This window comes from Notamacropus eugenii, chromosome 7, assembly GCF_028372415.1.
Source record: "Notamacropus eugenii isolate mMacEug1 chromosome 7, mMacEug1.pri_v2, whole genome shotgun sequence".
Classification (NCBI taxonomy): Eukaryota; Metazoa; Chordata; class Mammalia; order Diprotodontia; family Macropodidae; genus Notamacropus; species Notamacropus eugenii.
The window spans coordinates 114,092,665-114,105,474 of NC_092878.1; positions in this window are offsets into that span (position 1 = coordinate 114,092,665).

Below are 12,810 nucleotides of genomic sequence, written 5' to 3' on the forward strand. Positions count from 1 at the left end.
TCTCTCCCCTCCACTCCTTTCCTTTTCTCTCCTCTCCTCTCCTCTCTTCTTCTCCCCTCTCCTCTCCTCTCTTCTCCCACCTTATCCCCACTTCTCTTTTCTCTGTAAACTACTTCACTTGGTGGGGCAGCTAGGAGGTGCGGAGGATAGAGCACCAGTGCAGGAAACAGGAAGACCTGAGTTTAAATCTCACCTCAGACACTTGACATTCACTAGCTATGTGAACTCGGGCAAGTCACTTAACCCCAATTGCCTCATCCTGGGTCATCTCTAGTCATCCTGATGAACATCTAGTTACTGGATTCAGATGACTCTGGAGGAGAAGTGAGGCTGGTGACCTGCACAGCCCTTCCTCACTCAAAACAAACTCAAGTGCAAGTCATGTCATCATTTATCTGATGGCATGGTCTTCTTCAGCAAAGAAGGATGAACACACTTCACTTGGTGATCTCATCAGATCTCAAGTATTTCATTACCATCTTTATGATGAATGGCATTCCCTGACTTAGATACTAAGTGCCAGAAAGTTGACAAGGTTAAACAGGCTCAGAAAATATTACTTATATCTTCATCATCTTTTCAAAAATAATTGCAATTAGTAAGCATTTATTTCATATCCCAATTTTTAAAAATTTGTTATGTTGCCTGGTAGGGAAAAAGAATGTGTAAGTAAATCTGAAAGAAGAAAAGCAGGAGGTTGCACTATATGAGCAAATGATCAAGATATTAGATACATCAAATTAGATTTTCAAAATTACATGTCCCAAGTAGAAAGTAGTAAATATCTTTAAAATGAACTTAGACTCAACAACTGAAATGAAAGTTGAGGGGAGTAAGCCAATGATGTTTTGTTTGTTTTGCATTTGTAGAACCTAGAATTATCTGACTAAAGTCCCTCAGGGAGAATTTAGGGAAAGTTGGAATCTAAGAAGAACTTATAGTTGGAAATGTTGATCTGAATGCAATTATTAGCGTAAATGTGACATGGACAAATGTGAAATCTTACATTTGAGTTTAAAAATAAACTTCACAAATACATGGAAAAAGATGTGGATAGTTATTTAGATAGAAAAGGAATATCTGGTTGTTTTATTAGAATATAAGTTCATTATAAATCAATATCTAAGTAGTTCACTAGAGACTAGGGGATTCATTGATTTCATTGTATAGGTCAACCTAACCAAATACACACCCTCAATACATTTTGAACTCTATTAATATTCTTAAGGGAATGATCAAGTTTGAAGGGACAGGATGCTTGAGATCTAGGGACTGAATGCTGAAATAACAAATTATTAGAATCTGCTTTTGAAATCAAAACATTGTTGCTGCCTACTTCAGCGCATCTGTTCTATTTTAAAAATATCCTTAGGAATGGCAAGAGTACACTGGAAAAGACACAGTTGTTTTGGAATCAGATCTCAGTTCTGCCACTTCTCATCTGGGTTACATTGGGCTCTCAGAGCCTCCATTTATACTCTCATAGGTAGAAGACCTTTACAATCCCTTCCAACTCTAAATCATGAAAACCTGAGTGTGGCATTAGTACACAGAGTATTAAAGGGTACCAGGAAATGTCTGTGGCATGTTAGACGGATCTTTTGTTGAGAGTTTACATAAAGCCACAGATAAAAAAGTTCCAAAAGTTTAGAGGATGAGAATGGATTATGTAGGTGGAAGTCATAAATGAGATCACAGATCATTGTATCAAAGATTAAGAAGTGGAAGGGACCTTAAAGGTGATAGAGTCAAATCCTTTCATTATTCAGATGAGGAACTGTATGTAGGTCCAGAGAGCTTAAGTGATTTCTGGAAAGCATTAAGGTTATAAGTGGTAGAGCTAAGATGTGAACTCAGATCCTGGGACCCCAAGTTCAAAGCTTTTTTCCACTATATATATATCTACAAATATATATATATATATATATATATATATATATATATATATATATATATATATATATATATATATATATATATATATATATATATATATATATATATATATATATATATACAAAGTATACACTGGATATATACCTACAAAGTATATATCTACATATATATATATATCTACAAAATATATATATATCTACAAATATATATATATCTACAATATATATCTACAAAGTATACACTGGATAACAGAATAAATCCATTTACAGAATATAGTTACAGAGAGAGATGAATTCAATCTTTAGCTTCCTTTACTGTGAGGAAACGAACATGTATATGTATATTTATAATGTGATCAAGAGCTCCATATGGCAGCGTTTTATTTGACAGTTAGCTATGGCACTTATAATAATAGTACAGTAAATAGTTTCAATCACTCTATGGAGTGTGGACAAATATTAAGGGGGAAGAAAAATCAAGAATTATCCCCCTTTTCCTTCTTTCTCCCTTTTGTGCTTTTTCTAGTAAATTTCATGAAATAACTGTTATTGTCTCCAGAAAACTCAACAATAATAACTGAAAATATGCCCACCATATTAACAGAATCCATTGTGCTACAATCAAGCTACATTAATGCTATCTTAAGTGAGAAAGTCTTGAAAATTTTCTGTAAACCTAGCAACAGCAATTTTTGTCTTTGCTCTATTTTAACTTAGTGGGAACAGATATCTAGAAAAAGCTGGAGAGGGAAAAAGCAGCATTGTTGAAAAGACAAAGAAAACAGTGTGCTTAATGTGATTCATTGATAATGGCCCCCCTGAATGGCCATACACTCAAAAAAAGCTGATACACTCAATCCCAATGAAGTCAAAATATATGTTGGACTATGAAGTTCAAATTTTGTTGTTGGTTTTCTATTTCTCTGTGATATAGAAATATTGATCTGCCACTGTTCATTAACACTAAATCTCATTATGTTTCTGTGTTAAAAATGAAAGGGAGAAACCTATCCCCTTGAATTCTATCTAAGTGTAATTGAGATTTGCAGAAATTTTGGACCGTTGTTTGTCTGGAGTACTGACAGGTTAGGTGAATATTTCTTGGTCAAATGACCCATATGTCAAAGACAAGATTTGAACCCAGGGCTTCCTGACTATGAAGCTAGTTCTTAATTCACTATATAATATTTCCTCAAATTGTAGTAGATATATGGATGTTAAGTGTATTAGCAAATCTCCATATAGTGACATGCTTTTGCAAAGGAAATCTTATAACCTGATTTAATAACTTAAAAAACATATTTTACATAGTTTATGTAATTTTAAAATTATAAATACATACAAATGTTTTGTTTTTATTTCACATACATAGTAATATTGTAATGACTTATATGGTTCAAGTATTTTTTATCACCATTTTATAAATGATGAAACTGAGGCACAGATGTTTGGTGACTTGGTCAAGATTACATGGTTAGGAAGTAGCAAGAAGCAACACTCAAACATACCTCTTATTGATTTAAAAGTCTAAAGTATTTTCCACCATACTATACTCTTAATTTGAAATGAGGTATCTTTATACCATTCTACACTATAGACACTCATAGCTAATGGTCTAGTAAACTCTGTTTTCTGTTGTATATATATACATTTATATATATATATATACACACATATACATACATATGTACATATATATCATGCAAAAAACTTCTCTCTCAAACTGCTTTGTATATATCTTATTTATTCAGTTTTTATTTATTAATGTATTGTCTTCTCCATCAGAAAAGCTCATCATGAGAGACTTTGATTTTCTATGCTTTATTCCTTGAGCCTCGCACTGTGGCTAGAATACAGTAGCTTTTAAAATAAATACTTATTGTTTGATTAATTAATGAAACTAGAGGTCTAAAACCCTTTCCTTCCATTAAAAAAATGTAATACTCATTTGAGAATATTAAAATGAATATTTATCCATTAGTGATTTGGAGCATTTTTCATATAACTACCGATAGCTTGAATTTCTTACCTACAGAACATCTGGACAGATGATCATGAAGCATCAAAAAGAGTTTATTAACTGTTAGCAGGTTACTGCTTTAAGAATTGGCTCTTCCATACATACATAGAAAGGCCTAAACATGGCCTTGGACTTCAAAAAATTCACATCCTTCTTAAAGAATTACTTTTGTTTCATTAAATATTTACCAATTACATGTAAAAATTTAATATTTTTAAAAAACTTTTGAGTTCCTAATTATTTTCCTCTCTCCTGTATCTCTCTTCTCTTTGAGAAAGCAGTTTTATGTTCCATATACATATGAAATCATACAAAATATATTTCTAAATTGGCCATGTTGCAAAAGAAAACACAATAAAAATAAAGTAGAAAAGTGTGCTTCACTTTTATTATTTCAGATTTTGTCAGTTTTGTCTCTGAAGACGGATAGCATTTTCATGAATCCTTTGAAATTGTTTTGGATCATTATCTTGATCAGAGTAGCTGAGTCTTCCATGACTGATCATCCTTACAATATTCTCATTCTATCTCTTCACTTTGCATAAGTTCATATAAGTTTTCTGAGGTTTTTCTCAAAATGTTCCACTCATCCTTTCTTATGGCACAACAGTGTTCTGTCACAATCATAAACCACAACTTGTGTAGCCATTCCTTAATTAATGTCATCCCTGCAATTTCCAATTCTTTTCCACTACAAAAGAGAGCTGTTATAAATCTTTTAGAACATATAGGTTCTTTTTCTTTTTCCCTAATCATCTTTTGAAATAAACCCAATAGTGGTATTCCTCAGTGAAAGGGCATAAATAATTTTTATAGCCCTTTGGCTGTAGTTCCAAATTGTTCACCAGAATGGTAGGACTACTTCACAATTCCACTAATAGTGAATTAGTGTCCAAATTTTTTCCACCTTCCTTTTGGGTCTTGTTAGCCAATCTGATGAGGATGAATTCTTATCTCAGAGCTGTTTTAATTTGCATTTGTCTAATCAGTGACCATTTTCAGTATTTTGTTTTCTGTTACTATTCATAGCTTTTATTTCTTCTTCTAAAAACTGTCTGTTCATATCCTTGGACCAGTTATCAACTGGGGAAATGGTTCTTATTATAAATTTGTCTCGGTTCTGCATTTGAGAAAAGAGGCTTTTATTAAAGAAAATTGCTGTATTTTCCCCCAGTTTCCTGATTTTCTTCTAATTTTGATGTTATTATTTGTGTTTGTGCAAAAGCTTTCTAATTTGATTAAACAAAATTATCCATTTTACTTCTTGTGATCTTCTCTATTTCTTTTTTGGTCTTAAATTCTTCCTTCATCCATAGGTACATTTTCCCCTCTTCCCCTAATTTACTTATGCTATCACCCCTTATATTTAAATCATTTCTCCATTTTGACATTATCTGGTATAAGGTTTGAGATGTTGGTCTATGACACATTCCTTCCCAACAACTTTCCTCTTTTCCTAGTAATTTTTGTGAGGTGGTGAGTTTTTAACACCAAAAGTTTAAATCTTTTGTTTTATCAAACACTAGATTACTATGGTCATTTAATACTCTGCATGCTGTACTCAGTCTTTTCTACTGATCCACCACTATATTTCTTAGTCAGTACCAGATTGTTTTGATGATTGCCATTTTTTTAATGTAATTTGAAATCTGGAAATAAGTCACCCATCTTAACCTTTTGTTTTCCCATTAATTCTCTTGATATTCTTGACCTTTTATTTTTCCACATGAATTTTTTTTTCTAGCCCTATAAAATATTTCTTTGATAGTTTGGTTGGTATAGCACTGAAAAATAAATTAATTTGAGTAGTGTTGCCATTATTTTATTATACTAGCTTGGCCTACACATGGAAAATTAATATTTTCCCAGAATTTGTCCATAAAATGTCTTTATTTGTTTGAGAAGTATTTTGTAATTGTGTTCATATAATCCCTCGGTTTATTAGCAGATAAACTCCCAAATATTTTATATTGTCTGCTGTTAGTTTGAATGAAATTTCTCTTTCTATCTTTTGCTATTGGGTTTTGTTAATAGTGTATAGAAATGTTGATGATTTATGTGGGTTTATTTTATATTCTACAACTTTGTTGAAATTATTAATTGTTTCAATTAGTTTTTTTAGTTAGTACTCTAGGGTTTTCTAATCATTATATCTGCAAAGAATGATAGTTTTGTGCCCTCATTGTCCATTTTTTAATTTATTTTTTCTTTTGTCATATTTCCATCCAAAGAAATTCTAGTACAATATTGAATGATAGCAGCAATAATGGACATCTTTTTTTCATTCCTAATCTTATTGGGTAGGCTTACAATTTATCTTCATTATAGATAATGCTTGATCTTAGTTTTAGATAGATACTACTTATCATTTTAAAGAAGACTCCATGGATCCTTGTGCTTTCTAATATTTTTAATAGGAATGGATATTTTATTTTGTCAAAGTTTCTTTTTTTCCTCTGCATCTATGAATATGATCATATGATTTCTGTTGTTATTTTTATTAATATGGGCAATTAAGGTGATAGGTTTTCTAATATTGAACCAGTCTTATATTTCTGGTATAAATCCCACCTGGTCATAGCATACTAGATTCTGCTCCAGCCCCTTATTTTGGCTCAGTATGTGTCCCTCTATTTCAAATGTCTTTCTTATAAACAATATATTGCTGGATTTTGGCTTTTATTCCATTCTATCTGCTTCTGTTTTATGTTTGAATTCATTCCATTAACATTCATAGTTAGGATTACTAACTCTGCATTTCCCTTCATCCTATTTTCTTCTGGTTACTTTTCTCTATCTTGTTTTTATCCTGTTACTCTTCTAAAATCTGTTTTGCTTCTGAACCTGCCCTCTTTTATCTGGCCTTCCCTTTATTACCTTACTTCCATTTCTTATCTTTGTCCCCTCCTGCTTCTCTGTTGGGTAAGAGAGATTTCTATTACCAATTGGGTGTGAAAACTGAATGATAATAGAAAGGAATATACCTGGATGGCTGGCCACATGAAGGTACCCTCTACATTAATAGGAAAGTGCAGAAGAGCGGGGGGGGATTTTGGTGAAAGAAGATGAGTGCTCTTTTGGACATGATGAGTTCAAGATATTTAAGGTATATATAGTTAATAATGTTCAACACACAATTGGTTATATGTATGATATTCTTTGACTATTATGAGAAAAAGGAATTGAGAAAAAAGAGTGAATGTGAGCATACACATGCATCAGTCATATTGTGTCTGGCTAACACAATAAAAACACAATTAGTGCCATTAATGTTGCATCCTAATCTATTTTAATACATAATTAAAGCTTGAAATTCTTCATATTAGCTATTTTGACCATAAACAAATCACTCAAAAAGATTGTCTGTAATCCTTGAAAAAGCACAGCTAGAAGAAGAGAGGGCTTGGTGGGGAAATATAATAAGTGCTGTTTCAGACATATCGAGTTTCCTAGACATCTGTGTGACATTCAGTTCAAGATATCCAATAAGTAATTGGTTATGTGGGGTCATAGGTTTTGACCACTCATCAACCAGAGAATCAATCTTCTTAAAAATTGGAATCAATTCCTTATATATGTTTGAAATGAGATCTTTATCAGAGAAACTCAAACAAGCCATTTAAAACCAAAAACCAAAAAATGAATCAAGTTTGAATGCATATCTGCTTACCTGTTTCCAGTATATAATGCAATAAATGAATAAGGAAATAATTAATACTTTTAAAATGTCAAACCAAAATATATTCAGCACATACTGAAATGTTCTGTTGGAAGATTTTATATAATGCATATTTGACTTGGATCTCATTCCAGGAGTCCTAGTTATAGATGACATTTTTAAAACAATATAGACTTTCCAAGTATAACTTTGCACATAAAAGAAAGAGACAGCCAAATGCATTACTATTAATAGAGCAATAAAATCTGGTAAATTGTAAAGAAAATTCTATCACTAGTCAGTATCTGGAAGATACCAGAAAACATCATTCTTGTTTCTACTGGTCTCTAGAAGTAACATGATATAAAATAATAAACTCTACTAAGTAAGACTTAAGGTGAAATTTCTAACAAAAACTTAGATTAAATAGATGACTTTACTTTGTTAGTGTTTTTTTTTCTCTTTCAAGTAAAAGAAAACATAAGATTTCCCTGCAACAACGTACATTTCTTCTGAGGCTCAGTTTTTCATTTCTATTTTAAACAATTCCTGCTCCCTATATTCTAACAAACAATTTGGGTCTCAGCCTGGAGGGTAAGTAAATTCACATGCATAACATCACACGGCAGAACATATTCACTTATAATATCCATATACTATTATGTACACATTATTCATTGTAAAAATATACACAAAAATGATGGACTACAACTTTAACTGTGCTATTAAAAAAGATTTAAGTATTAAAAGTGAACATAATATTGGGATATTAATTCCATTACAATCCTAAAATGTGTACAGCCACTCAGTGATTTGATTTAAATTGATTTTTCTGCTGACTCTGATGACCTACAATAAAAAAAAAATGTTGATTTCTCAAGAGTGATTTATGATGGTAGCATTTTCTATTATATAAATACTCTCCAAAGCACTAGTGAGAAAGGCACTACCTTACTTCATTAAACTAATAGGTAGAATCAATTCTAACCCGATTTAAGAATTTACGTATGAAAAGAAAATAAAGTTCTTTGCTTATACAAAATGGACTTTGATAGTAGACAGAATAGTATGAAGTCACTCTTGTAAAAACAAAATCAAATAACTCTTTTAAAAAATTTCTTGCACCTACCCAAAACCATGATATTTTATTTAGGCAATTAATATGAAAAACCCTTAGGATTATTGTACACTGGCAATATAGGTGATAAATAGTGATGAGCACTGACATTATGTTGTATGAATTGAGACCTTTTTGCCTAATTTCACCATGTCAAAATGCTTGCAATTATAACAGTAAAAGTTTCAGGATGAAAGATGTATCATTTGAAAGTAATACATCTTTTTAAATTCATATTTCAAATTCTTTTTAAATTCATATTTCAAATAATATTTGATCTTTTGAATCACTTAATATTAGCTATATCTAATATAACATCAAATGGTATACATTAAATACTGTAGGTATGATGTCCTTCCCCAAAGCCTCCCTTCTTTAGTGGAAACATCCCAGATATTTTGAGTCTCATCACTCTACTGGTCACTTTCCTATGGATTAATGGTGCCCAGCATGGTGCTTTGTAAAATGTGGCACCTAGAACAGAACACAATAGTCAAGATGTGGTCTAACTAGAGCATAGTATAATGGAATTGTCACCTCCCTCCATCCTTTAACACAACCACCACTATTGAGGAGTCAAAAAGAACATTCTTGTCAGCAAAGTTTCATATGATTTTATCAAGAGAAATAAAACTAAAGAAGATGTATTGTGATCTGCTTTGCCCCTGTATCCTAAAAATCCATGGGATGTTTCCATCTGATTTGCAGCTAAATCTTCTATGTGTCTTGTTTCATTCATTACAATGTTAGGTCCTTGACAGCAGGGACTAACTTACTTTTTCATTTGTGTGCCCAGCAGTTAGCACAATACTTTACACATAATAAGCACTTAAAAATGCGTCATTCATTCATCTCATCTAATTCCATGTGAAGATCCTATCTATGACACCAAGAAAGTAGCCTAGTATGGTAGAGAGCTGCACTGCTTTGGGACTTGCATACTGCTGTCATACTGTACAGTTATTTCGGGTATATCCAAATCTTATTTGTAACCCGATTTGTGATTTTCTCAGCAAAGAGATTAAAGTAATTTACCATTACTTCTCTAGCTCATTTTATAGATGAGAAATTGAGACAAACAGGGTTAAGTGATTTGTCCAGAATAGTTAATAATTCTAAGTCCATATTCAAATTCAGATCTTCCCAACTCTAGGTCTGCTAATTTATTCACTGAGCCACCTGACTTCTATGACTTTCCATTACATCCTAAGCATCTCATCATTGGAAAACCACATCATCTTGCACAATCAAATCAGTTTTGGTACTCATATCTCATCATTATCACCTGCCCTTCTGATTGAATGGCAGAGACAATAATACTGAAGCCTCAATTTAGGGAGGGGGCTCAGGACAAACGTAGCTTCCCTCCTGGCTGTATTTGTCTTCTTCACCATGCCTCCAAATCTGATACCTCTCCCTGTCCCCCATTTAGCTTTCTTTTGTATATTATCTTCCCCCGTTAGATTCATCCACACATTAGCAAAAACTTACAATTTTTTTCAAGGGTTGTTTTTGTACTCATCCTTCATTTTTGAAGAGGACCATGACATCACAGAAATGATGATATGATTTGTACTTGACTTTGTTTTGAGAGAGGGAGGGTTGGGCAAGATCAAGGAAGGAAGGAAGGGACAAAGAAAGTAAGGAAGGAAGGGACAAAGAAAGGAAGGAAGGAAAAGAATTTCCCACACTGGTTGATTTCCTGGAAGAGGAAATAGGAAAGGAGAAAAACTCTTCTCCTGATTCAATAATTAGTTATTAATACAAGAGAGAAATAATCATTTCTCTCAGTGACATTGATAGGATCAATATGTAGAAAGTAGATGGGATGATAAGAATAGATGAATGAAAGAAAACACAACTATTTTAATTTTCCTTTCTTTCTTTCTTCTAAGAATCAGAGAATATAGAGTTGAAAGGGCCCTCAAATGCAATCCAATCCAACCAATTCCAGAAAATAATTTCTATATTAAGCTAACCCTAAAGTTGTCATCATTCTCTGCTAAAAGACATTCAGTGAGGGATAAGTCACTTTTTCCATTCCACTTTTGAGCCACTTTTTAATTTTCTCAAACCTAAATCCACCTTTTTGTGCTACTCATCCATTTCTCTTTTTTGGGGGGGCAAACAACAAACAGACAAAAATGTCCAATGCATTTTCTTTAAGTGTAATACTTGGGCAAAACTATTCTCCCAAGTCTTTTCTCCACTCAACATCTTTCTGGATGAGGATAGAGCAAATGTATTTAATATAGAATTGAAGCCTTACAGAAGTGAGAATTTCAGATAGCACCTACTTACCTTTAAAGACTTGAAGTCATTAACCTAAGTGAACTGCATTTGAGGGTACTACTAAACACGTAGTTATGACTATTTACAGGTTGATAAGTGGCATCTGAAAAAGTATACAGACAAAAGAGATGTCAGTACTGGAGAAAAAAGGGTATTCCATTTTGTATTAAGTGAAGCTGTTCATATTCAAGAACTGGGATCCAAAATTACATATGTAAATATATAATTGATCAATATTACATATTTTATGTATATATATTGATAGTTTATATGTATGTGTGTGCATATACACAGAAACATATGCACATAATTATACCCTATTTGGTATGTCTCTTACCCATAGCTATAAGTAGAGATTCTTGTGTCAGAGTAAATTCAGTAGAGCAAGGAGTAATCCATTCTATTTAAATAGAATTGTGCAGGGATGATGTCTTTTCCCCCAGAGAGACTGACCTGCATCACCAAGCTGTGGCTGTCTGTAATTCCTCATCACCTGGAAAGAAGTGTGATTTCATGGAAAGATGACAGGGATGAGGGAAAAGAAGGGTAGCATGGTGATGGGAAAATCAAAGGAATAGGAATGGGCTTAGGCACCAAAAGAACAGGGGGTATGAAGACAGGGGACAGAGAGACAGAGAAGCTATTGGGAAGGAGTCCTTAGGACTCCTTAGGAGCCTTAGCTAGTTCAAGGATTCTAGTGGATTCTTCTGGTATTCCTGATATTCTTTTAATTTTCTTGTGTTTTATTATAAATTTTAAAATTTATATTTTAGTTCACTTACTCATTTATCATTATTATAATTCATATTTCATTTTTACTATCAACAGACACAAATTTCAATATAAAAAGAACAAAGATTATGTATGAATCCATGATACGTTTTCACATAGGGTATATAGTTTTGTCCCTTTCTGAATTATTTTTTTTTATTTTCACACATTTTAAATGATTTAGCTATACTCTTTCCTTTTTCATCTCTATCGTTCCTGAGTCATTTCTGTTGTGTCCAGCCCTTCATGATGTTGTTTGGGATTTTCTTGGCAAAGAGAGTGGAATGGTTTGCTGTTTTCTCCTCCAGCTCATTTTATAGATGAGAAAGTGAGGCAAACAGGATTATGTGACTTGCCCAGAGTCACATAGTTAATAAGTGTCTGAGGCCAGATTTGAACTCATATTCTTGGTCAGCACTCCATCCCCTCAATTATCTATCTGCTACATCTTTATTACCTATTCATTCATTTCTCCTCCCCTTCCCCCATGCTCTCTGGAAAAAATAAATAAATATAGTCCCAGCAAACAAATCAGCACATTAGTAACCCAGATCCTTATAGGACCATTCTAATCTTTGATATTCATTCTCATTGATGTATCCAGTCTTCTAGCTTCAGTATTTGTCTTTAAAATCTGAGTTAGTTAATGAGTTCCCTGTGCACACATTGATCTCTATAAAAGGCTCCTCTATTTTCTTCTGCATCAGGATTACCTGGGCTTGAGTCACCAGAATTTTGCTCTTGAATACACCTCATCCTTCTTGTAACTGCCTCTTATAGAACCTTAGATCACACTTATCCTTTTGCAACTTTTTCAAATTAATTTGTACAAAGTCTATGGAATAAATCAAAATGTTATGTAATATATCACTTCTTTTCAGGACTTTTTTTCCATTCTACTTGGACAATACACATTTTCTTATTCATCAGAATAATGCCCTCATCACTTCCTCTATCTTCTGATGGGTGACTAGTTGTGTAACCCTTGGAAGTCATTTTAAGCTCTCTGTGCCTCTGAAATAGTGGAGAGATTTGGATTGAATAGCCTTCAATTTCC